This window comes from Dendrobates tinctorius, unplaced genomic scaffold (assembly GCF_039654945.1).
Source record: "Dendrobates tinctorius isolate UK_male_01 unplaced genomic scaffold, ASM3965494v1 ptg000155l, whole genome shotgun sequence".
In the NCBI taxonomy this organism is placed as follows: Eukaryota; Metazoa; Chordata; class Amphibia; order Anura; family Dendrobatidae; genus Dendrobates; species Dendrobates tinctorius.
The window spans coordinates 11,971,445-11,984,665 of record NW_027361822.1 but is presented as its reverse complement, the minus strand read 5'-3'; the positions used below and the strand labels follow the sequence as shown (position 1 = coordinate 11,984,665).

The window sequence follows — 13,221 nt, the reverse complement described above, 5'->3', positions numbered from 1 at the left end:
CTAGAATTAGTGAGGAGTATTGAATAAAAGGTGGATATCAGGTGGGAGCGTTAAGCGCCAGCTCCGACACGGAAAAGGCACGCAAGTTCCATGGTCTTGGACCCATTTGTGCACTCATTTGGGTGTTCTGAAATGTAGGTAATTAAAAATGTAATTGTGCCAGAAAGGGGAGTATGTGCATTAATCCCAACTACCTTGAAAAGTCTTTCACCCACCTTCCATACTATGCCTATTTCCTGGGGCCTCCAAAGGTGATCCTCTGCCTCACATACAACAAAACATAAGATGTAATGGAAGCAAATATACTTTGCTAATGGGATGTATTAAGAACCAACCGAAAAAACCCTTAAGTAATTTTTAATGTAATTCACTAAAAAGTATATTTGAATTGCTTTTCCATGAAGGTTGGCACCCTAAACATTCAACATGGTGCTAGATTTTTTATTCTAGGACTCTTAGCAACTCAAATTGCAAACAATTGGCGGGTATACAGTTAGGTCCATATATATTTGGACAGAGACATTTTTCTAATTTTGGTTCTAGACATTACCACAATGAATTTTAAACAAAACAATTCAGATGCAGTTGAAGTTCAGACTTTCAGCTTTCTTTTGAGGGTATCCACATTAAAATTGGATGAAGGGTTTAGGAGTTTCAGCTCCTTAACATGTGCCACCCTGTTTTTAAAGGGACCTAAAGTAATTGGACAGATTAAATAATTGTAAATAAAATGTTCATTTCTAGTACTTGGTTGAAAACCCTTTGTTGGCAATGACTGCCTGAAGTCTTGAACTCATGGACATCACCAGACGCTGTGTTTCCTCCTTTTTGATGCTCTGCCAGGCCTTCACTGCGGTGGTTTTCAGTTGCTGTTTGTTTGTGGGCCTTTCTGTCTGAAGTTTAGTCTTTAACAAGTGAAATGCATGCTCAATTGGGTTGAGATCAGGTGACAAGAATATTCCACTTCTTTGCTTTAATAAACTCCTGGGTTGCTTTGGCTTTATGTTTTGGGTGATTGTCCATCTGTAGTATAAAAACGACGACCACTCAGTTTGGCTGCGTTTGGCTGGAGCTAAGCGCACAGTATGGCTCTGAATACCTCAGAATTCATTCAGCTGCTTCTGTCCTGTGTCACATCATCAATAAACACTAGTGACCCAGTGCCACTGGCAGCCATGCATGCCCAAGCCATCACAATGCATCCGCCGTGTTTTACAGATGATGTGGTATGCTTTGGATCATGAGCTGTACCACGCCTTGGCCATACTTTTCTCTTTCCATCATTCTGGTAGAGGTTGATCTTGGTTTCATCTGTCCAAAGAATGTTCTTCCAGAACTGTGCTGGGTTTTTTAGATGTTTTTTTTAGCAAAGTCCAGTCTAGTCTTTTTATTCTTGATGCTTATGAGTGGCTTGTACCTTGCAGTGAACCCTCTGTATTTACTTTCATGCAGTCTTCCCTTTATGGTAGATTTGGATATTGATACGCCTACCTCCTGGAGAGTGTCGTTCACTTTGTTGGCTGTTCTGAAGGGGTTTCTCTTCACCATGGAGATTATTCTGCGATCATCCACCACTGTTGTCTTCCGTGGGCGCCCAGGTCTTTTTGCATTGATGAGTTTACCAGTGCTTTCTTTCTTTCTCAGGATGTACCAAACTGTAGATTTTGCCACTCCTAATGTTGTAGCAATTTTTCGGATGGGTTTTTTCTGTTTTTGCAGCTTAAGGATGGCTTGTTTTGTCGGGGTCGTAAACGACAATGAATCCTCATTCACCAGTCATTCCAAATCATTGTGCGAGAGCAAAACATCTGGTACCGATTAAGAATGACTCAGACACGTAGCTGATTCAATCTTAGCTAATGTCCTGCATCCACACCTGTCAGGAGCAGTACAACAACTGGCTTTTATTTAAAAATACACAATACTATATTGAGTGTTAGGGGAAGGCGTGCACTAGGCGGGGTTTATGCAGTATACATCTAGTGTCCAGTCTCTCTCTGATTCGTCAAAACGTCTCCCGATGGTTACTCCTTCTTCACATTCCTGAGTTATCTTTTTTTAGGAGAAATGAAACTTAGGAGAAATGAAACTTAACTCTTTAGACACTGAATTTAAGTGAAAGTGAACACTGGCAGCCATCTTTAATACAGTTACATTTGCATTAGCAAGCAATTAGGAAAAACTTATTGTTTCACAGTATAAAAATATAAAAGTTATATAAGAAAATATATTTTCACCTTGACAATCCCCCCTAAACACTAAGTTTTTCCCTTAATGAAAGATCCTTCGAGACTGTCCATGTGATGGGAAAAGGGGAGGTGGATTTCTTCATCCAGACACCTCAGAAGCTCTCCCCTAGCGAGAGGCCTCCAGGCAGCTGAACCCTTCACTAACCTCACATGGAGTTCTCCCGCTGTCCCTAAACTAAGTCTCTCAACATCATCTGAGAATGGGGGGTTTTGTCTACTCTCTTGAGGGGAATATACTTAGGGATCTCCCCTAGATCAGTACCATCGTACTCTGGTGGGTCTACTTCTTGATTGAGGAAGGTGCCAGTCGGAGTTGCTTTGGCAATAACCTTTTTATACAAGGGAATAACACAACAAAGAGTTATTGATCCAATTACAAGGAGGGCAATCAGTACTATACAAGCTTGTTGAAGGAATCCCTTGAGTCCACCCAACCAGCCGGAAAAGAAAGATGTGTCTACTCCAGCATTAGTTTTCAATGCTGCTAACCCAGTTATCTTTTTAAGGGCTATCATGGTTTTTCCATTCACTCCAGAGTTCTGAGGGATATAGGTACAACACTCCTCTCCCACCATCCCACAAACTCCTCCTTTCTCAGCTAATATCATATCAAGGGCTAGTCGATTTTGGAGTGTCATTCTAGTGTTAGGGCCCAATTCTTCAACTATACCTTGGAAGGCATCTTGGCTGAAATTGACAAACCTTTGTTCACTGTAATATATGTAATTGATCCATTCAACATTTTTATTAATCTGCACCTGTGGGATTATAGAAGCAAAGCCAGCATAGATCTGGTTCTGGGCTTTAAATTGGTCAGGCACCCCCCTTGGCACTCCAATAGCATCAATATATACTAGTGGATCTTCTTCATAACTCATATGGAGCTGATCGAGGCTTCTCCTTTTCCTGGTAGGTTCATCAGGTATCTTTGGATCCCAGGGTAGAATCTTGAACTGCATAGCTAGTTTAACAAGGGTGCATTGGCCTGTCCAGGCATTTGGCAACCTAGGACGGAGCTTACCATCTCCACATAACCAATAAATGTCATACATATATTGTGTATGTTTGATTAACAAGTCAGTATCTAGAGAACTATTCTCTTTGCAGAAACCTGTCTCGAAGATCCCTACTGGTGTACCTGTGGTGTCGTGGGAATTATAGCAGGTGTAATTGTCAGCTAATACAGTTACTTCTCCTGGGACCTTTAGTTTGGGTTCCTTATGAATTAGTGGGACATAATCTGGGCAATCAGTGGGCTTCAAACCTTTCAACAAATTCATGACACAGGCAGTGGTGTTTAGGTATGCTCTGAGTATTCAACTGGTCATTCGGAATAACAAAGGTAGCTGGAGTCAAACGACCCAGAGTACAAGCACCTTTTACCCCTACTGGCAACCATTTATATGCATTGTCTCCACATACCCAGAACATGTCACTAGGTAGGTCCCATAGGGCTGAATGTTGTAATACCAGTCTATGAACTAAATCTATGAACGCAGATACATTCTGAAGCATACACCAATTTGGAAGTTGTCCTAAAGGGCTACAATACCCTACATCGGGATTTCCACAGGTGGGAGTTCCTTTCTCATATCCAGATAACTCGTTGCAAGGTATATTACCTGAAATATTAAAACAAGTTTCATTATTGCCCTGGGGAAATAAATTGGAATACTCCCAGGACGTATTATGCAACCTTCTTTCTAGCAGTATTGGTTTGAAGGCATCAGTAGAGTGGGAAGTTACATTAAAACTAAGTTGTAGGCCATACATTGGAATTTGCCCCAGGTAGGTTAACCGAGTTCTATTCCTGGGTACCCAAGCCCCCCCTTTATATGCCAGATATTGAAGGTATGTGTTACTTCCTGAAAGATTACCCTGCCACCAAGGGTATCCTACCCATCCCACAATAGGTATACCAACAGTTGTGTTCCATAACTTCACATTATTTGTGGCATTATTAGCAAGTGTATCAGAACAACTGGTCCAGGCAAATAATTCCTCGGGTGGCACAGGAATAACAAGGAACGGAATACTAGTGGCTGATACTGCTGAATGTGTGCAGATCCAGCAATCTGCTGGAGACTGAGTGTCTTTTGACCAATCATTTAGTAATTTTTCATGATGTTGTATAAACTTATTATTCAAGGACATTGGAGAATTTAGATTGTCCCACGCAGCTACCATTATTACAGATAATGCAACAAAACCAAACCAAAACATTATGCACTCTTATGCTTTGTTAATTCCTGTGGCTAGTTTGCAATGTGATGCGTGGATCCAGGTTGGTCGTCCTTCCAACTTAACAGAAGTAGGCGTTGTTAGGAGTACTTGGTAAGGTCCTTGATATCGGGGTTCAAGGGTCTTTCTGGAGTGTTTCTTGACATATACGTAATCACCAGGTTGTAGACAGTGAGTTCCTTCCACACTATCTGGATCTCTGTCTGATTCAATTGTTTCAGGGACATCGAATCGTGGTACTAGTTCCATCACCAGTTTCTTTGCAGTGGCTCGAGCTGTAGCCGTTTTCACCGGGTAGGCCTCTGGCCATCCAGAGAAGAGATCTACACATACTAGGATATTTGCATACACTCCTACCTTGGTAGCTGTATGTCGTCAATCTGCCGTCTCTGAAACGGGTAGAGAGGCCTAGATGTCGCTTTCTTAGGGACTTTTACTGTTTTACCTGGGTTGTGCTGTGCACAGATGAGGCATGATTGTACAAGTTTCGCGGCTGCGCAACTGAAGCCAGGAGCGATCCAGAAGGCATCTACCATGGCACACATGTGACTTTTTGAGGTGTGATTGGGGCCATGTGCTGCTTGCGCCATGATTGGGAACAGGGACTTTGGTGGGCACATTTTATCCTTATTCTCCCATACTCCATTTGAGTTCAGCTCAGCTCCCAGTCTCCCCCGGTGTACCTTCTCTGTTTGGGCAGCCTTTTGCTGGAGGGATTTCAGGACATCTAGACCCAATGTGGCTGGAATACGCTAACTCCCCGCCACCGTCCACTGCTCTCTCTAGGCCGCCTTGTGCTATTTTAGCAGCCTCGTTCGCCCTTCTATTGCCCTCTACCTCCACGGAGTCACCTTTGTGTGTGCTTTTACCTTGACAATGCCAACCTGGACTGGTAACATCAATGCCTCCATCAATTGTTTCACCAGCTCTGCATTTTTAATGGGCTTCGAATCTGTGAAAATATTAGCGACTTTACCTGCAGCGGCTCTACACGCCTCAGTGAGTGCCTTCAACTCTGCCTCCTGCGCCGACATGTGAGGAGAGAGTGGTTCCGCTCGGATTACCTCATGTGAGGATACTACTGCATATCCAGTGTAGAATCGTCCATCCTGGTGGTATCTGGGGCCATCTACAAAAAAGAAACTCAAAGTCTGCATTAGGAACAGGTTTTTCATGAATGTGTGCAAACCCAACTGTCTCCTGACTCATCAGTTCTATGCAGACATGTTCATGCGTCATGTCAAAGTATCCTTCCTCACTCGCTAATACGGTCACCAATTCCCCCTTTTCTGAATCCACAGGCAGGAGGGTGGCTGGATTCAGAACGTTACATCTTTTGAGGAGTGACATACTCAGGAATTAGTAGAGCACACTCAAGTCGGAGCTGTCTGGCCATAGACAGATGTTTTGGTTGAACTTGTAGGAGTATGGCATGGATCGTCAGTGTCATCTCACATGCCTTTCCTATTACGTCTCCACTTTTTTCCTTGTGCTCCAGCATACATGACAGGTCGTTTTATTGTCCTTGTTTGCTCAATTTCTTTAGCTACCTTAAGGAGGTCTTTCGGATCTACATGTCTCCATTCAGGTCTGGCTGTCTGTACTGCGTCTCGTAAGTCTTTGTTCATACCGTCAATGAATGCATCCACCAGTATTCTAACATCAAGTGGATTTATGCAAATGTACCCCATGTCTGCCCATTTCAGCTGTAACCGTCCAAGGTATATCTCTACTCTCTCTCCTCTTTGCTGTGTCACATTAGTCAGGAGTACAGACTGCTCTGATTGTTCCACTGCAGCCCATTGTCTTAGTGACTCACAGTACGTCTCCCCAGATCGTGCAGATTTATCATCCATGCCCCAAGCCTGATTCTTTGTCACATCTGTGTGTCTTAATTATATGATCTAGTGCGTCACCTGCCTTTAAACTCACCAACCTCTCTAAGTCTGCCCAGGTACACTTATATGTCTGCTGTACTTCCTTCTCTGTCTCTTGTAATTTGACACAATTTGCTATACAAATCAATCACACAACTAGAAGCAGGTTCAAACACATTAATGACCAAGCAATCACTTACAATTCCCTTCTAAATTAGGCACCATATCTTACTTTTAACTTCCAATCTTCAATTAAGTACTGTTGCTTTAAAATGCACAAATCTTTCAGCTTGTACCTTACGGATAGAATTACAGAGAATTTTGAGCACAGCTCACACTCAGCAGAGATAAGAGCGAAGGGAGAAGAAAAACTACGCAGCTCCATCCTTCACCCCTCCCATCAGAATGCAGCGTCGTCCTTCACAGAATTCTGTAGTTCTTTAGACTTATCAAAATCAATTTCTACAAAGAAACTCAAAATCACGGGATTTCACTGTAAGGGCAGATAACTGTATAATGAGATTAACCATGCCTTGCCCTTTTTCTGGCCAAATGCATTCAGGAAACTTTACAATGTAATGCCACATATAACACGAACTATATCATTACTCAATTCATTCAGTCTCAGATGTAGATTTGAAATATCTATAACGCATCTGTCCGGGATTCCACCACAACTAGAAAGGTCACAAATCTCTTGACACAAAAATGATGTGTGATGATTCATTCATACGTGCTCATTCACTGATTTTTTTTTTTTTTTTTTTTTTTTTTTACTCAATTACTCATCTCTCATCTTATTCAGAGGTTCTCATAGACATATATACAAGGATTCACACAGCCTGCCTATCTTGCACTTTGGATTTGATTAATACTTTTTCCAGGTTCTTTGCTGCACTACTTCCATATCTATCCTCAATTATATCACATAACCGGTCTCCTTCTTCAGGTATCTTTCCCTGACTCTTCCCCATCAATCTCTTTCCATCCTTCATTCTTCAAGCCTCGCGCAACTCGCAGATGAGCTTGTGCTTGTTCTAACAATCCTTTATCTTTCAACATGCCTCTTTTGTTCTCTATGAGATTATGCCACATAGCCGGCTGTAATCTCCCTGACGAGGGCAATCCTACATGCTTATACAATCTCTCAACATTCTTGACTGCCTTCTTGCCTTCCCGTGACGCTACTATTGCCTTGACCTCCACAGCATCCTCATCTAACTTGTGGGGCACAGACTTCTTCTGCTTTAAGATACGCAGCATGACTCTTACAGAATACTATGGTTCTCTGCAGAAAAACCACTGGTAGCGATATCAACACTGATGTTCCACAGTACGGAGCCTCACGTTCGACGTACTAGGAAAAGAGCCTCGCGCTCAATATTTCCTTTCCCTAACCTTGAACAGCAGTGATTAACAGACTATCCTGCCACGATATTCCAACAGTCGGGAGGCGGTCTCCTAGTGAGAGCCCTCCACAGAAATACAGGTGGTCCCTTCTCGGGACGTCTTAATTACCTAGCTGGTACAATATCACAGAGGCTGCGTCTCCTATCCCTTCCTCTAGGTTGCCCCACAATCTGCAACTAGCTCAATTTATCACTCCACTTCACTACTAGACAATAGTCACGGGTAGGGTGGTTGAATGGAGTACAATGACCGGTGGAGGAGGTGTGGTGTACACGAGGACGCGCAGAATGCGACGTCTCTCAGTTGCTGGTTCAGAGCGTGGCACAGGATCGCACTCGGTCTCACCACTCGACCGGTCACCCCTCAGACCCAAGGAGACCACAGACAAACCAATAACGGCTGAGACACTAGCAAGTGTGACACATACAGTGTATATGATCTCACTTACCGTGTTTTGGAGGGTGATCAGTCCTCGAGGTCAGCCACTACAGGTATCATCCACAGACATCCAAGCATGGGTCCAGAGGAGCCTCGGATCACTGTCCACGCCCCCCGTTGGGCTCCAAATTGTCGGGGTCGTAAACGACAATGAATCCTCATTCACCAGTCATTCCAAATCATTGTGCGAGAGCAAAACATCTGGTACCGATTAAGAATGACTCAGACACGTAGCTGATTCAATCTTAGCTAATGTCCTGCATCCACACCTGTCAGGAGCAGTACAACAACTGGCTTTTATTTAAAAATACACAATACTATATTGAGTGTTAGGGGAAGGCGTGCACTAGGCGGGGTTTATGCAGTATACATCTAGTGTCCAGTCTCTCTCTGATTCGTCAAAACGTCTCCCGATGGTTACTCCTTCTTCACATTCCTGAGTTATCTTTTTTTAGGAGAAATGAAACTTAGGAGAAATGAAACTTAACTCTTTAGACACTGAATTTAAGTGAAAGTGAACACTGGCAGCCATCTTTAATACAGTTACATTTGCATTAGCAAGCAATTAGGAAAAACTTATTGTTTCACAGTATAAAAATATAAAAGTTATATAAGAAAATATATTTTCACCTTGACAGTTTCACCTGCACGGAGAGCTCCTTTGACCGCATGTTTCCTTCACAGCAAAACCTTCCAAATGCAAGCACCACACCTCAAATCAACTCCAGACCTTTTATCTGCTTAACCCCTTAGCGACAGAGCCAGTTTGCAGCTTAATGACCAGGCCAATTTTTACAATTCTGACCACTGTCCCTTTATGAGGTTATAACTCTGGAACGCTTTAATGGGTCCCGCTGATTCTGAGACTGTTTTTTCGTGACATATTGTACTTCATGTTAGTGGTAAAATTTCATCGATAAGTCTTGTTTATTTATGAAAAAAACGGAAATATGGCGAAAATTTTGAAAATTTAGCAATTTTAAAACTTTACATTTTTATGCCCTTAAATCAGAGAGATGTCACAAAAATTTCTTAAAAAATAACATTTCCCACATGTCTACTTTACATCACCACAATTTTGGAAGCAACATTTTTTTTTGTTAGGAAGTTATAAGGGTTAAAAGTTGACCAGCGATTTCTCATTTTTACAACAAAATTTACAAAACCATTTTTTTTTTTTTTTAGGGACCACATCATATTTAAAGTCATTTTGAGGGGTGTACATGACAGAAAATACCCAAAAGTGGCACCATTCTAAAAACTAGACCCCTCAAGGTGCTCAAAACCACATTCAAGAAGTTTATTAACCTTTTAAGTACTTCACAGGAAAAAATTAACATTTAACTTTTTTTTTGCAAAAAATTTACTTCAGAACCAATTTTTTTTTATTTTCACAAGTGTTAAAAGAGAAAATCAACCACAAAATTTGTTGTACAATTTCTCCTGAATACGCCAATACCCCATATGTGGGGGTAAACCACTTTTTCAGCACATGGCAGAGCTCGCAAGGGATGGAGCGCCGTTTGACTTTTTCAACGCAGAATTGGCTGGAATTGAGATCGGATGCCATGTTGCGTTCAGAGAGCCCTTAATGTGCCTAAACAGTGGAAACCTCCAACAAGTGACCCCATTTTGGAAACTAGACCCCCCCAAGGAACTTGACTAGATGTGTGGTGAGCACTTTGAACCTTCAAGTGCTTCACAGAAGTTTATAATGTAGAGCCGTGAAAATAAGAAATCCATTTTTTTCCACAAAAATGATCTTTTCGCCACCAAATTTGTATTTTTACAAGGGTAACAGGAGAAATCGTACCCCCACAGTTATTGTGCGATTTGTCCTGAGTACGCTGATACCCCTTATGTGGAGGGGAACCACTGTTTGGGCGCATGGGAGAGCTTGGAAGGGAAGGAGTGCCATTTTGGAATGCAGACTTTGATGGAATGGTCTGCGGGCGTCATGTTGCGTTTGCAGAGCTCCTGATGGGCCTAAATAGTGGAAACCCCCCACAAGTGACCCCATTTTGGAAATTAGACCCCCTACGGAACTTATCTAGATGTGTGGTGAGCACTTTGAACCCCCAAGCGCTTCACAGAAGTTTGTAAACGCAGAGCCGTGAAAATAAAATCTTTATTTCCACAAAAGTGATTTTTTTTTTTTTAGACCCCCAAAGTTGGTAAATAGTGGAAACCCTTCAATTCTTGCTCCAACCCTAACCCCAACACACCCCTAACCCTAATCCCAACCCTAATCCCTAATTCTAACCCTAATCCTATTTCGCCCTAACCCTAATTCCAGCCCTAGCCTAACCCCAACCCTAGCCTAGCCCTAACCCTAAGGCTGAGTTCACACGTGGCGTTTTTTTCACATTTCCGCGGCGGTTTTAACAGCGCGATTTTGCCGCGAAAACGCGAAAAATAAGCATCCCATGCATTCCTATGGGATTCCGCAATGCTGTGCTAATGCTGCGGTTTTAACTGCGGCGGAATCGCTTTGCGGTAAAAAACGCAGCATGCTCATTAATTTGCGGAATCGTGGCGATCCCGCACCCATAGGAATGCATTGTTCCGCTTACTTCCCGCATGTGGCTGTGCACACCATGCGGAAAGTAAGCAGAACAATTGCGGATGGTACCCACGGTCCGGAGGAGAGGAGACTGTCCTCCGGGATTTGGGTACCATATCCCTGTAAAAAATAGAATTTAAAATAAAAAATATTGTTATTCTTACCTTCCGGCGTCCCACGCAGCATTCCCGCCTCTTTCCACGCTCTCGTTCCCAGTAATCCTTTGCGAAAATGCCCGCGATGGCGTCCGTTCTCGCGGGATCACGAAGTCTCGCGGTCATTCGCGCGACGTCATCGCGAATTACCGCGAGACCTCACGATCCCGCGAGAACGGACGTCATCGCGGGCATTTTCGCAAAGGATTACTGGGAACGGATGCGCGGGACGTCGGAAGGTGAGAATAACACCATTTTTTATTTTTTTTTACATTCTATCTTTTACTACTGAGGCCGCATAGGCGGCCTCAGTAGTAAAAAGTTGGTCACACTCGTCAAACACTATGTTTGACGAGTGTGACCAACCTGTCAGTCAGTTCTCCAAGCGATGCTACAGATCGCTTGGAAAACGCTAGCATTTTGCAAGCTAATTACGCTTGCAAAATGCTAGTTTTTCTGCGGGAAAATCGCGGGAATTTAAAATGCGATTTTCCCGCGGAATGGAATTCCGGAATTCTCGCGGTAATTTCCGCGAGAGTTCCGGTACGTGTGCACATAGCCTAACCCTAATGGAAAACTGAAAAAATATATATTTTCTTCATTTTGTTATGTTGGCCTAACTAAGAGGGTGATAAAGGGGGGGATTATGTACTATTTAGTTTATTAGTTTATTTTGATCACGATGATAGTTTATCATCGTGATCAAAATGAATGAATGGAATCTGCCAGCCGGAGCTGGCAGATTCCCGGCGGGCGCACTGCGCATCCGCCCGCTATTTTCCCCGGATCCAAGATGGCGGCGCCCACCGGAGGATGTCGGCGGGACGCAGGACCACCGGGAGGGGACCCTGGACCACGGAGAGGTACCGGGGGGGGGGGGATTGGGGACCCTCTTTCTCTCTCCTCTGATGTGCGATCACATCAGAGGAAAGAGAGATTAAATGTAAAATCGCGTTTTTTTTTTTTGGTTAATAACGGCGATCGCAAAAGCGGGGTCGGTAAAAACCGACCGATTTCATGTTCTCTGGGGTCTCGGCTACTCCCGGCAGTCGAGACCCCGGAGAAAATCTGACACTGGGGGCGCTATTCACTTTCTCCACAGCGCTGTGGTTTTAGTACAGTTAAATACCGCCGTTAAAAGGCGTATCAGCGGTCGCTAAGGGGTTAATTGAGAATGACATAACGAAGGGATTGCCCACACCTGTCCATGAAATAGCCTTGGAGTCAATTGTCCAATTACTTTTGGTCCCTTTAAAAACAGGGTGGCACATGTTAAGGAGCTGAAACTCCTAAACCCTTCATCCAATTATAATGTGGATACCCTCAAATGAAAGCTGAAAGTCTGAACTTCAACTGCATCTGAATTGTTTTGTTTAAAATTCATTGTGGTAATGTCTAGAACCAAAATTAGAAAAATGTTGTCTCTGTCCAAATAAATATATATGGACCCAACTATATAATGGTTTCCAAGCATACCTTTTTGTGAGCTAGTTTATACTCACTAAAAATATCACACAGTAACTTTATATTAATTAATTGTTGATGTAGCGATTCAAAGTGCACTTGTGCATGCATATTCAATCATCTTGGCAGATTCGTGACGTTGAATAAACATGTATCCAGGAGATCGCTTATCTAAGTCTTGATGGTTGTCTGTCAGATCCCTTTGTCCCAACGCAAATGCGTTCCACCCGAGGCAAGGTGTTCGATGCATCTCAATTGACTGGCATTTTCAAACAATACCCTCGATTTGTAAACCTTTTCTTTAGGTCAGTAGCTTTGTTGCAGCAATCCTCTATAGAGGAACAGTTCCTCTGCAACCTAAGGAACTGTCCATTCGGCATTGCACATTTTAAGGGCATGGGCTAGTAACTTCACACTTAAAGGGAAGGTGCCGCAATTTTATATAATTTGCAAAAAAATAGTAACAAAACATGTTGTTTCAGCAAATGTTGTACTAACCAGGATTTATGGTTTGTTTGTAATAATGTTTTAATGTAGCCACTGGGCGCTGCCATCTTGATTTGCAGATCTGTGGAGGACTCATACAGTCTGCAAATATGGCCGTCCCTGGACATAGGAGACTGCGGGTCGGCTCCCGACCCCACCATGCAGCCTCATTAGCAGTGAACTGGGCACGCCCCTGTGGGCTGCACCATTCACTGCTGTAGGTGTGGCTGGGCGCCATTTTACTGTAGCCCAGTGCTATCTGCTGAGCTCCACTTACCCTCTATCACAGGCCACTTGTGGCATAACAGGTCCTGTGTTGTGAGGAGAGGCTGTAGATA

The 13,221-nt window shown here is 43.2% G+C and overlaps 1 protein-coding gene across 1 annotated transcript in view; it reads left to right on the top strand.

Annotated features, from left to right (window-relative positions):
* The window catches only part of LOC141051007 (uncharacterized), an 850,460-nt gene that overhangs the window by 512,879 nt on the left and 324,360 nt on the right, over positions 1–13,221 (top strand). The gene's annotated exons all lie outside the window — the stretch shown is intronic.